The sequence below is a fragment of the Rousettus aegyptiacus genome, unplaced genomic scaffold (genome assembly GCF_014176215.1).
Source record: "Rousettus aegyptiacus isolate mRouAeg1 unplaced genomic scaffold, mRouAeg1.p scaffold_m13_p_9, whole genome shotgun sequence".
Lineage (NCBI taxonomy): Eukaryota > Metazoa > Chordata > Mammalia > Chiroptera > Pteropodidae > Rousettus > Rousettus aegyptiacus.
The window spans coordinates 644,697-654,601 of record NW_023416312.1 but is presented as its reverse complement, the minus strand read 5'-3'; the positions used below and the strand labels follow the sequence as shown (position 1 = coordinate 654,601).

Below are 9,905 nucleotides of genomic sequence, written 5' to 3'. Positions count from 1 at the left end.
AAACTTATTAGAGAATTACGGAGAGATAAAAAGCATAGAATGTCATGTTCTCGTTTCGAGAAGCCTTTGTCGACAATAGCATTTGCAAATGTAGACACAGAAACTTAAACTTCAGTCACAGCGAGCAAACACTCGCGAGTCACTTGGAGAGTTTTCTTTTTGTGTAGAAGCACAATTGTTTGTATTTCTTTGTTTAAACCTTCCCTGCCCACTTACTGCATGATGCTTTTGTGGAATTTCAGACTTCATTTTACTCACAGGGAGCATTGGTGGAAATATATATATTTTGGTAGCAAATTCAGGACTTAATGTCCTTTATTTCTGAGGGGAAGAGAGGTTCCTCAGTTTATTTCTGGGCTGAAATACTAGCCTTTAGCATTTGTAGCTGTTTTTCTTAAGCAATAGGTGTTTTTGGAAGCCTTAGTTTCCACAAAGAAAAACAATTGATTTCTAGAGCACCGAAAGCAGAATGCAAACATCACTACAAATCATATGGAAAACTTAGTGAAACATGATTAAAGTCTCATTTAAATGTAGGCAAGAGAGATTGTTTATTTGGGAGATTCTATTGGGAAAGAAGATACGGCTGGGCACTTAACATTCATCAGATTTTTTTTGTAAATGGCTATCGACAGCAAGACAGTGAAATGCATCATGTTTAATATCTGTTCCAATTTTAAAAGTAGCCTATATAGGAGCATATTCTTTTTGAGTTGGGTGAGAATCAAACCTTAAACTTTAGTTATTCGGATGAGGAAAAAAAAAACCACCTCCTATCTATATGGCCAGAATTTAAACTGGATGGATGGATGGGAATATAAATTGGTTCAGCCACCAATTTGGGGGGAAAAAAACAGTATGAAGATTCCTCGAAAAATTAAAAATAGAGCTGCCATACAACCTAGCAATCCCGCTTCTGAGTTTATATCCAAAGGAAATGAAAACAGGATTTTAAAGTAGCCAAGATATGGAGACAACCTGTGTCTGACAACAGATGAATGGATAAAGAAGATGTAATTTATGTCTATGCGTATGTATATACACAGACATACACACATACAGTGGAGTATTATTCAGCCATGAGAAAGAAAATAACTCCCATTTTCAATAGCATAGATGTACCTTGAGGGCATTATGCTTAGTGAGATAAGCCAGATGGAGAATGATGCTGTACGATGGTATTGCTTATATGTGGAATCCAAAAAAGCTTGGCTTATGAAAACAGAGAGCAGAATGCCGGTTCCCAGGGGCTGTGGAGTGGGGGGATTGGGGAGATGTAGTTTAAGGGCACAAACTTGCAACTGGTAGATAAATAAGTCCTGGAGATCTAACGCACAGCACAATGATTATAGTCATTAATACTGTATGATAAACGACAAGGTTGCTGAGAGGCTCGATCTTAATTGTCCTCACCACAAGGAGATGATAGAGTTCCAGTCACAGAGAAGAGCCCGCCACGGTTGCCACCACATCGGGTATTTCTGGCTCTTTTCTCTTCACTTGAAATTCAGATGTCTTTTATGAATCATCAAAAGCAGCAAAAACCAACGCTATCAGACCGGTGTTTTAAAACCAGAAAACGGGATGAAAAAGAGGTTTGACCTTACGCAGTTTCAAGGCTGTATTATTCAAGGCTTAACTGAAACTGGTACTGATACGGAAGCAGTAGCAGTTTCTCGATGCTTCTGAAGCAAAACTTGATTACCACTAACAATGCAGAAACACCCTTTGACATCCTGGTGGCCAGCAGAGTGCTGGCCGCAGGCGGTACACTGGCGGAGGACATGACGCGTACAGATGTCTGTGTGTTAGCAGCGCAAGACCTGGAAAGCATGCGAGCGTTTTGCTCAGGGTTTTAACAAGTTAATCAGGTGCTACAAATACCTGGAGAAAGATTTTGAAGATGAAATATGAAAGCCGCAGCTGTTCTAAAAGGTTTTTCCGAGTTGGAGAAAAATGAGCTGGCTATGTGTACTGGTGTTCTCCTGGCTAATGGAATGCTTAATGCATCCATTCTCCATAGCATTTAGAATGAGAATATGGTTAAGGAACGGGTTTCGGCAGCTTTTGCTATGAAACTCTTTAAATCATAGGTGAACGAAAGGATATCAATGCAGTAGCTGCAGGTCTTTGGAAATTCGGCATGGATAACAGACCGATGGAACTTTTTCCTGCCAAAAACCAAAGCGTTGAACACTTCACGAAGTACTTTACTGGGCTTGAAAGAGCTCTCAGAGCATGTTTGAAATCAGCAAACCATAAGAGCTCGTAAGGAACTCCAGAAAGAACTTCAGGAATAGATATCTCGTGGTGATCCATTTAAGGATGTAATTTTGTATGTCAAGGAGGAGATGAAAACAGCAACATCATCACAGAAGCCATTGTCATTGGAACAGTGTGGCAAGAGCACCGTGGGATGGAATGAAAACCAGGAGCTCGTAGCACAGCCAGCCAGCAAGTGCTTGAAGCGATGCGGCTTCTACTTGTCGCCTTTACTGTATTTAAGGTCGGTCTGAGCTGACTCCCTTCCCGAAGATTCAGGACCATTGCTATGACAACATTCATTTCATGAGCGCCTTCCAGAGGAGAGTGGTGCTTTTTATAAAGCTGAAGTCCTGAGTGAAGAGCCCATTCTGAAGTAGGATAAAGACACTCGCGTTGCAAAAGGGAAAAGCATCTTCCTTGGGCAAATCAAAAAGTTTGTAGAGTGGCTCGAAAACGCCGAAGAAGAATCTGAGTCTGAAACTGAAGAAGGTGACCGAATTTTGAAACTGCACCCTCAGTAAAGCAAGCGGGAGCTGTAGATAAAATGTCATGTCTCGTGTGCCCTGGTACTTGTATCTTGCTACCTCCCTACATCACGCATCATATAAGGGCTTTCATGGCAAATTTTATTTTTGCTATGGTTACCGGAAATGTTGAGTTTCATTTCTAAAATCGCGTTTTAAGTAGCTACAGGAGCTATAGATCTGAAACTATTGTCGTATTATTAGTCTTCAGATATCTCCTACCTCCCGTATATTGTCTGCCGTAATAATGTAATTTAAAGCCTTCCGCAGTGAACAGTTCGCTTTTTCCCTGTGTTTTCTATATAAACAGTTTTCAAGATATGATTTGGTTACAAATAATTTGTGATAAACATTCCATTTGCAAATTAAACTGTAAGAATATCCCAGGTCTCAAAGGCAGGGATCTGTGTGATGATTTGCTGTGCCAAAGCCCTCTCATCCAGGAGAATCTCATGCGCAATAATTGGGTTCATTAACATGGACCATTGCTCACATGATAATATTTTCTTGCATTTTTAACTCCAGATGTCCTTGGGCTCAATTGTTTGCTCTCTGGTTTTCATTCCTTAGTGAAGCCATGGAGAACAAGCTTAAAAGCGAGGTCTTCGGGAAATCATACGTGGCAGAGGTGGTGGGAAGAAAAAAGTTGAGCTTTTTCTCATTGAGAAACTTCTACATTGAGTTTGTGTCTTTCCAGGCAAAACAAATGGGCATTCTTTTCATACCGTTTTCAACTATATCTTAGAAATGTCTTATCGTTTAACAAATATAACACCGGTCATACACTTAGATTGATAGGAAAGGACTCGCAAAATAGTGTGAGTAAAAGAAATGACTGTAAACCCAGTAAATTGTTCAAAATGTTAAGTGGTCAGCATGTGCTAATTGGAACCATAAATATAACTCGTATTTCCTATCAGCTTAGAGTATTCGATATACAGAATGGAATGCAGTGATAATGCTGCATTCTGACTTCGCCATATTCATTAATGACTCCAGGTCTAGATTAACATACCCTAGTTGACTTATTTTTTTTTAATGACCACGAGCCAAATATCTCTTCTATACAACTGATCTATTTATTTTAATGGCTGCCTTTTAATTTTCATCTTTCTTTTCTTGCTTCCAGTCATCTATATAAGTCGTCAGGAGAAAACAAAATGTGAGCATGTTTTTTGGTGGAAAGAGTTCATTTAAAAGTAAACATGTTGTAAGTTTTTTTGATCGTTGGAAGAAATTAGTTTGGAATAATGTCACCAGAGACTGAGTGGAGATTGCCCGTTGTCAAAGGTGCCATTTTTATGAGCCAAGAATAGGTTTTTAAAACTTCACCTGGAGGGAATGACGTGTAGTATAATTTGAAATAAAGATATATAGTAACCTTAGGAAGAAGAACATTATTACTGATACCATTGTGAATGAGGTGAAATTGTTAAATGAATAATTTTGATAAAGTTTTCATACACAAGCAAACTCTATTCACTGGGTTTCTACATAGTGAGCTGCTTTTACTTTGTAATTTGTAGTCCTCAAATGACTTTTTTTTTTAAATTAAGTCCATCCTTACACTTATGAGTCATTCTTTTTTACGTTTTCATTTTTTTTTTTTTGTAAATTCCATGTTAATGCCTAGTGGTAACTGCATGTTACGAGTTCAGATGTCTCTACTATATAAGCATTAAATAATTGTGCTTTTCGTCTTTATAACTCCCAAACTTTGAGCACCTACACAGAATTCTGACAGCAGAAACTACATGAACATTTCTACAACCAAATCATAGCTACCGCCATTCAAGTGTACCCTGTTTTATTCTATACTGTGTGTAGTGAAAGCGTGAGTAGTCTTCTAGAACTAGATTATGATCTTTGATCATAGTTTTCTTCTTCATAATGACAAAGTAGTGTTTACTTACTGCAATATTATAATAAATGGGTAAATCTCCTGTGACAGTATAAAAGGAATGCTTTCTGAAAAGACAGCAGACTTTCCTTTTGAATTTTAAGTGGCAGTTTTGGAACTCAGTTGCCAGTGCCAACCTATGGCCTCAGATATGTAATACTTAATACAGATGTTAAAATTGTACTTGGAATTTATGTTTGGATGAATATTAATTGATTTTTCTAACTTAGTGTCAGTTTTTAAGGATACATCTCCTCTTAGATGCCATAATTAAATGTGTGTTTAGAGCTGATCATAAATTTCTTAATCTCAATTATTCTGGGAGTATTGTCCTAGAGGTATTTATAATGCTGTTCTTATGAAAACTCCAGATATCAAAAATCACCACATGATATATTGACATTGAATAATGATGGCGACGAGAGGAAATGCGTGTGACTGAGAGATTTACTTCTAATTCGGTGTTTCTCAAAGCTCATTATCACCCTGCCCCAGGAAGCCTTTGTAGACTTTTCTAATAGCACCCCAATACATTTAAAAATAGACCTTAAAAAATGATAATTATGTGATGTGATAGAGGTGTTAGCTAATGCTATAGTGGTAGTCATATCGTACTATATAAATGTGTCAAATCAACACATTTTACACCTTAAACTTATACAATGTAATATGTCAGTTATATCTCAATTAAAACTAAAGATATAAAAAGTAAACTGGGTGGAGAGATTAGACTAGGTCATTGGTTAATTTCAGGATACCTTGTAAAGAAGAGGCTTGGCGCCGACTAAGATGGAAAGGAAGGTCAATGTCATGAATCCCATCCAGATAAAGGTTGACAGCTGCATCCGAGTCCGGGTCATGGGGTTACAGCTCCCTGCTGAAAGCGTCACAAACATGTTCCTCATTCTTCTACACTAGTGGTTCTTAAGTGGGACAACTGAGTCTCCCAGGTGGCATGTGGCAATGAATGGAGACATTTCTGGTTGCCATGACTTGGGAAAAGGCTACTGGCAGCTAATGGGTACAGACCAAGGATGCTGTCAAATATCCCACAAGGCCCGAGACAGCCCCCCCACAGCCAAGAATGATCCACCCCAAATGTCAACAGTGACGGAGTCAAGAAACCCCGTTACACAGCCATGACTGTGAGGAGCTGTGCTATGAGGTCAGCGCAACAAAATTCTAGAAATGTTACCAAGGTATTAGCTGGATCATTACAAATCAGATCAAGACCTCGTTACTATACTCCCTGCTCTGGACTGAATTGTGCCCCCCCTCCAAATTCATATATTCATGCCCTACCCCCCAATGAGATGATATTTGGATATGCGGCCTTTGGGAGGATATTAGATTTACATGAGGTCATGAGCGGGGGACCCCTGTGATGGGATTTGTGTTCTGGTAGTTGGAGACCAGAGAACTCATTCTCTCTCAAGCATGCGAGCACATGGTGAGAAGGCAGCCATCTGTAAACAGCATGAGGGTTGTCCCCAGAACCTGACCATGCCGGAACCCTGATCTTGGACTTCTGGCTTCCAGAACTGTGAGGAAATAAATTTCTGTTATTTAAGTCACCTAGTCTGTGATAGTTTTAATGGTAGCCTGAGTTGACATAAGACACTTCTCAAACTGCGGAATATGCAACTGGGACCTATTTCAGAATTTAATTCGCAATTTCAGTCAAACTGCTAAGTCGATCATCAGTTAACATTTAATAACTTGACGGTTGTCTCGTATTTGTGGCAATAGTGTTGTCTGATTTGTTTTACTTAGTAAAATGCATGACGTACCCTTCCTAACCTTAATTATCATTCAGGTTTAAGAGTGTGATTCTCGTATCAGTCATTCAATTCATTTGTTCATTTATTAATTCAGTAAATAAGTGAGCATTAGTTGAATGTCAACTAAGAACATTTTCTGCCTGAGTATTCAGTATTTTTACCAAATAATTTTTTTATAACCGATACAGATGATATTCCAACACTCTGTATATGTATAGGCTAAGTTAAAGATGTTATATATTTCTAAACATTCTATATTAAAAAACTTAAGAATCGTACTTTAAAAAATAACCATACATATTCACAAAATCCACAGGTTATGAATTAGTTGTATGAGATATCATGTGTTTGTTTTTTAATCTAAGCATTTCAAAGACAGCAATATAATGAATTCTAGAAATAATCTTTAATATTATTTTATAATCCATGGGACACTCTGGTTTTAGACAGTCGTGTGACTTTTCTGGTGGATGACAAAGCAGATGCATATTTATGGCCCTTTGCAAACATGGAGACTTTAGGAGTCAGGCTACCTGCCACAGGCCAACACCATTTTCTGGCTTCACTTAACTGCAAGGGGCTGGGAAATATTGTTTAGTTTTGTGCCCAGGAGGGCTGGGTAAGCATATGTCAGTGTTTCTGCCAGGATATCATTTCAATATCTGAAGAAAATGTGATGGAGCTTGAAATAGGATAGTATTTAAAATCAGCTGTGTAAATTGTGAAATGGATTCTCTTTATATTGTGACAGGGGAAAATTTACATTTTTTGACAAGAAAGTAAAAATAATCAAAACTCATGAATTCTAGAGACCCACTCTTGCCATGTCAGTCGATCTCCTCTTGTGTCTTCGCCCCTCTCCCTCCAGCTTGGGCCCCTCCCCTGAGATGCGGAGGTCAGCTCAGGGACAGGGAGCAACTGAGCTGGCAGCAGAGAGGGGCCTGGGAGTAATGATAATGGCCGTTCCCAAGATCCAGACACTATGCTAACTCGCATCATTTGTTATGGAAAGTACGCAACTGAGACATCACCAGAGCCCATGGTCTTGAATTGCTTTATACCCACTTCCTGTCAAAAGCCCAACCGAAATGGTTGATTCTTTCTAATCATTTATTCTTTAGTGCTTCCCAACTTGGTTCTACACAAGAATCAGCCGGGGTTCTGTGGTAGAAAGATTCTAAAAAGACTCCCAATGACCCCCGTCCTCCTGATGTTCTCACCGTGGTATAATCCTCTCCCTTGAATATGAGTGGGACTTTTAGCTTGCTTTAACCAATGCAATATGGAAAATATAATGGGATGTCTCTTCCATGATTACATTACTAAATGATAATCCTTGTCTTGCTAGCAGACTCCGTCTCTTGCTGGCTTTGATAAGGGAGCTGCCATGTTGGAGAGGCCCATCTGAAAAGGAACTGAGGGCATCCCCCAACCAATAGCAAACAAGGAACCTGGGACCTGAGTCAAACAGCCCTTAAATAACAACTGAATTTTGCCAGACACCTGTGTGAGCTTGGAAGTGGATCCTTCCCCAGTCAGACCTTTAGATGAGATTCCAGCCCCAGCTGACAAATCAACTCCAGCCTTCTAAGACCCTGAAGAAGAAGTGCCAGCTAAGGCATGCTCAGATTTCTCATCTACAGAACTGGGAAACAAATGTGTGTTGTTTTGAGCTGCTAAATGTGTGGTAATTTGTTTGCAGCAATGATAGCTATTATAGGTGTTTGCTAAAAATACAGATTCACAGGTCCTAGCCACAGGATCTGTTTAGCAAGACTGGAGAAGGACTTGGGAATCTGAAGTATTCACTATCGCCTCAGATGATTCTGTTGTACCTGGATTAGAAATCATTATTCTACATTTTCCCTAATCTTTATTCTTATATCTAGTGAGCCTCACCAGAAAGTTATATAACTTGTCCGTTATTATTTTTACTCCCAACAGAAGTGACCTAAAAGTTACTTTTCAATGATTTTTCTCTTGGTCCATTATTTTAAAAAAGATCTGTATTCACTTTCTATTGCTGCTGGAACAAATTACCAGAAATTTAGTGGCTCGAAAAACGTAAATTTATCTTACAGTTCTGGAGATCAGACGTCTGCAGATGGTCTCATTGGGCTCAAATCAAGGTTTCAGCAGGGCTAGTTCTTTCTGAAGTTTCTAGGGGAGAATATATCTCTTTGCCTTCTGCAGCTTTTAGAGGCTACCTGTAGTCTTTGGCTCATGGCCCCATTTCAGCAGTGACATCCCTGAGACCTCGACTTCTATCTCCTTCTCTGACTGTGACCTTCCTACCTCTCTCTTTCTCATATAAGGACCCATGTGATTACATTGGGCCCACCAGGATAATTTAGGAGAATCTCTCCATCTCAAGACCCTTAACCTGATAATGTCTGCAAAGTCCCTTTTGCAATGTAAGGTAAAATTCACAGGACTGGGTATTAGAACATGAACATCTTCAGAGCGCCATTATTGTGCTTACCATAAGATCCATTGAGGAAAATATGTCTTGGTGCTGATAAAATGTTTGTCTCTTTCTTTATCATGTGAACGTTAACTGGTCTTGCTTCCTTTTCTGCCTAGGCTACCAGGGCTCTTGGAGCTAAAAATTGTGTTCAGTTATAATAACTCTGCTGATTTGCTTTCTAATCCAACTGCTTCCCTCGGTTCATTATTTTGTTCTTACTCTCTTATCGTTATTATAATGGTTCCGTCTTGTCTGTGTCACATTATAAGTTGATTTGAAAGATAACTAGAATATACGTATCCCCGTATTTTGTCTTAACCCCCAGATCCCATCATTTCTTCTCATCTCTTACCGTCGAAGGCCACCAGCCAGTGAAACATTTTCTCATTTGGTATTTGGACTTTGTCTCATCTGAATCTTACTCTGCCTCTCATTATTTGTCTTTCCCACAGCCACCCCTGGCCCTCCAAGCCACTCGCCAATCTAGTTGTCAATTTCCCCCAGGGGACTGTGAGTGAGTAGATTCTACTAAGGCCCTTTATGCTGTGATGGATGAACTAGTCTCTAAACCCTTGGTCAGCCTGCCCATGGAAGAAAGTTCTTCTGAACTGATCTCAAATGCACTGTGCTCATTAAAGTACTTGAACAAATTGCCCTAGTAACTCCCATAATAGGCACACACCTCGGGGAGACAAATAATATTATCCATATGTTATAAGAGGAAATATTGAGTCAAAAAAGCAAAGAGAGCTATAGATTCTATTTCTTTGGGAAAATTATCTTGGTTTCAGGGTTTTAGATGACTTAGATGGATGAATCCCAATCCTGGTTTTCCATTTCATCAGTATATTCCAATTATTGTTAGAAGTGGTTTGACAAAATAATTTTCTTAGCCTAATTAAAATATAGATTTCAGATACCATATTTTGGAATAGTCAGAGGAGCAGAGAATGGAGTGCAAATTTTAG

The 9,905-nt window shown here is 39.1% G+C and overlaps 1 pseudogene; it reads left to right on the top strand.

The window, feature by feature from the left end:
• Positions 1-1,511: 1,511 nt before the first annotated feature.
• LOC107503428 lies at positions 1,512-3,179 on the top strand (annotated as a pseudogene).
• Positions 3,180-9,905: the final 6,726 nt, after the last annotated feature.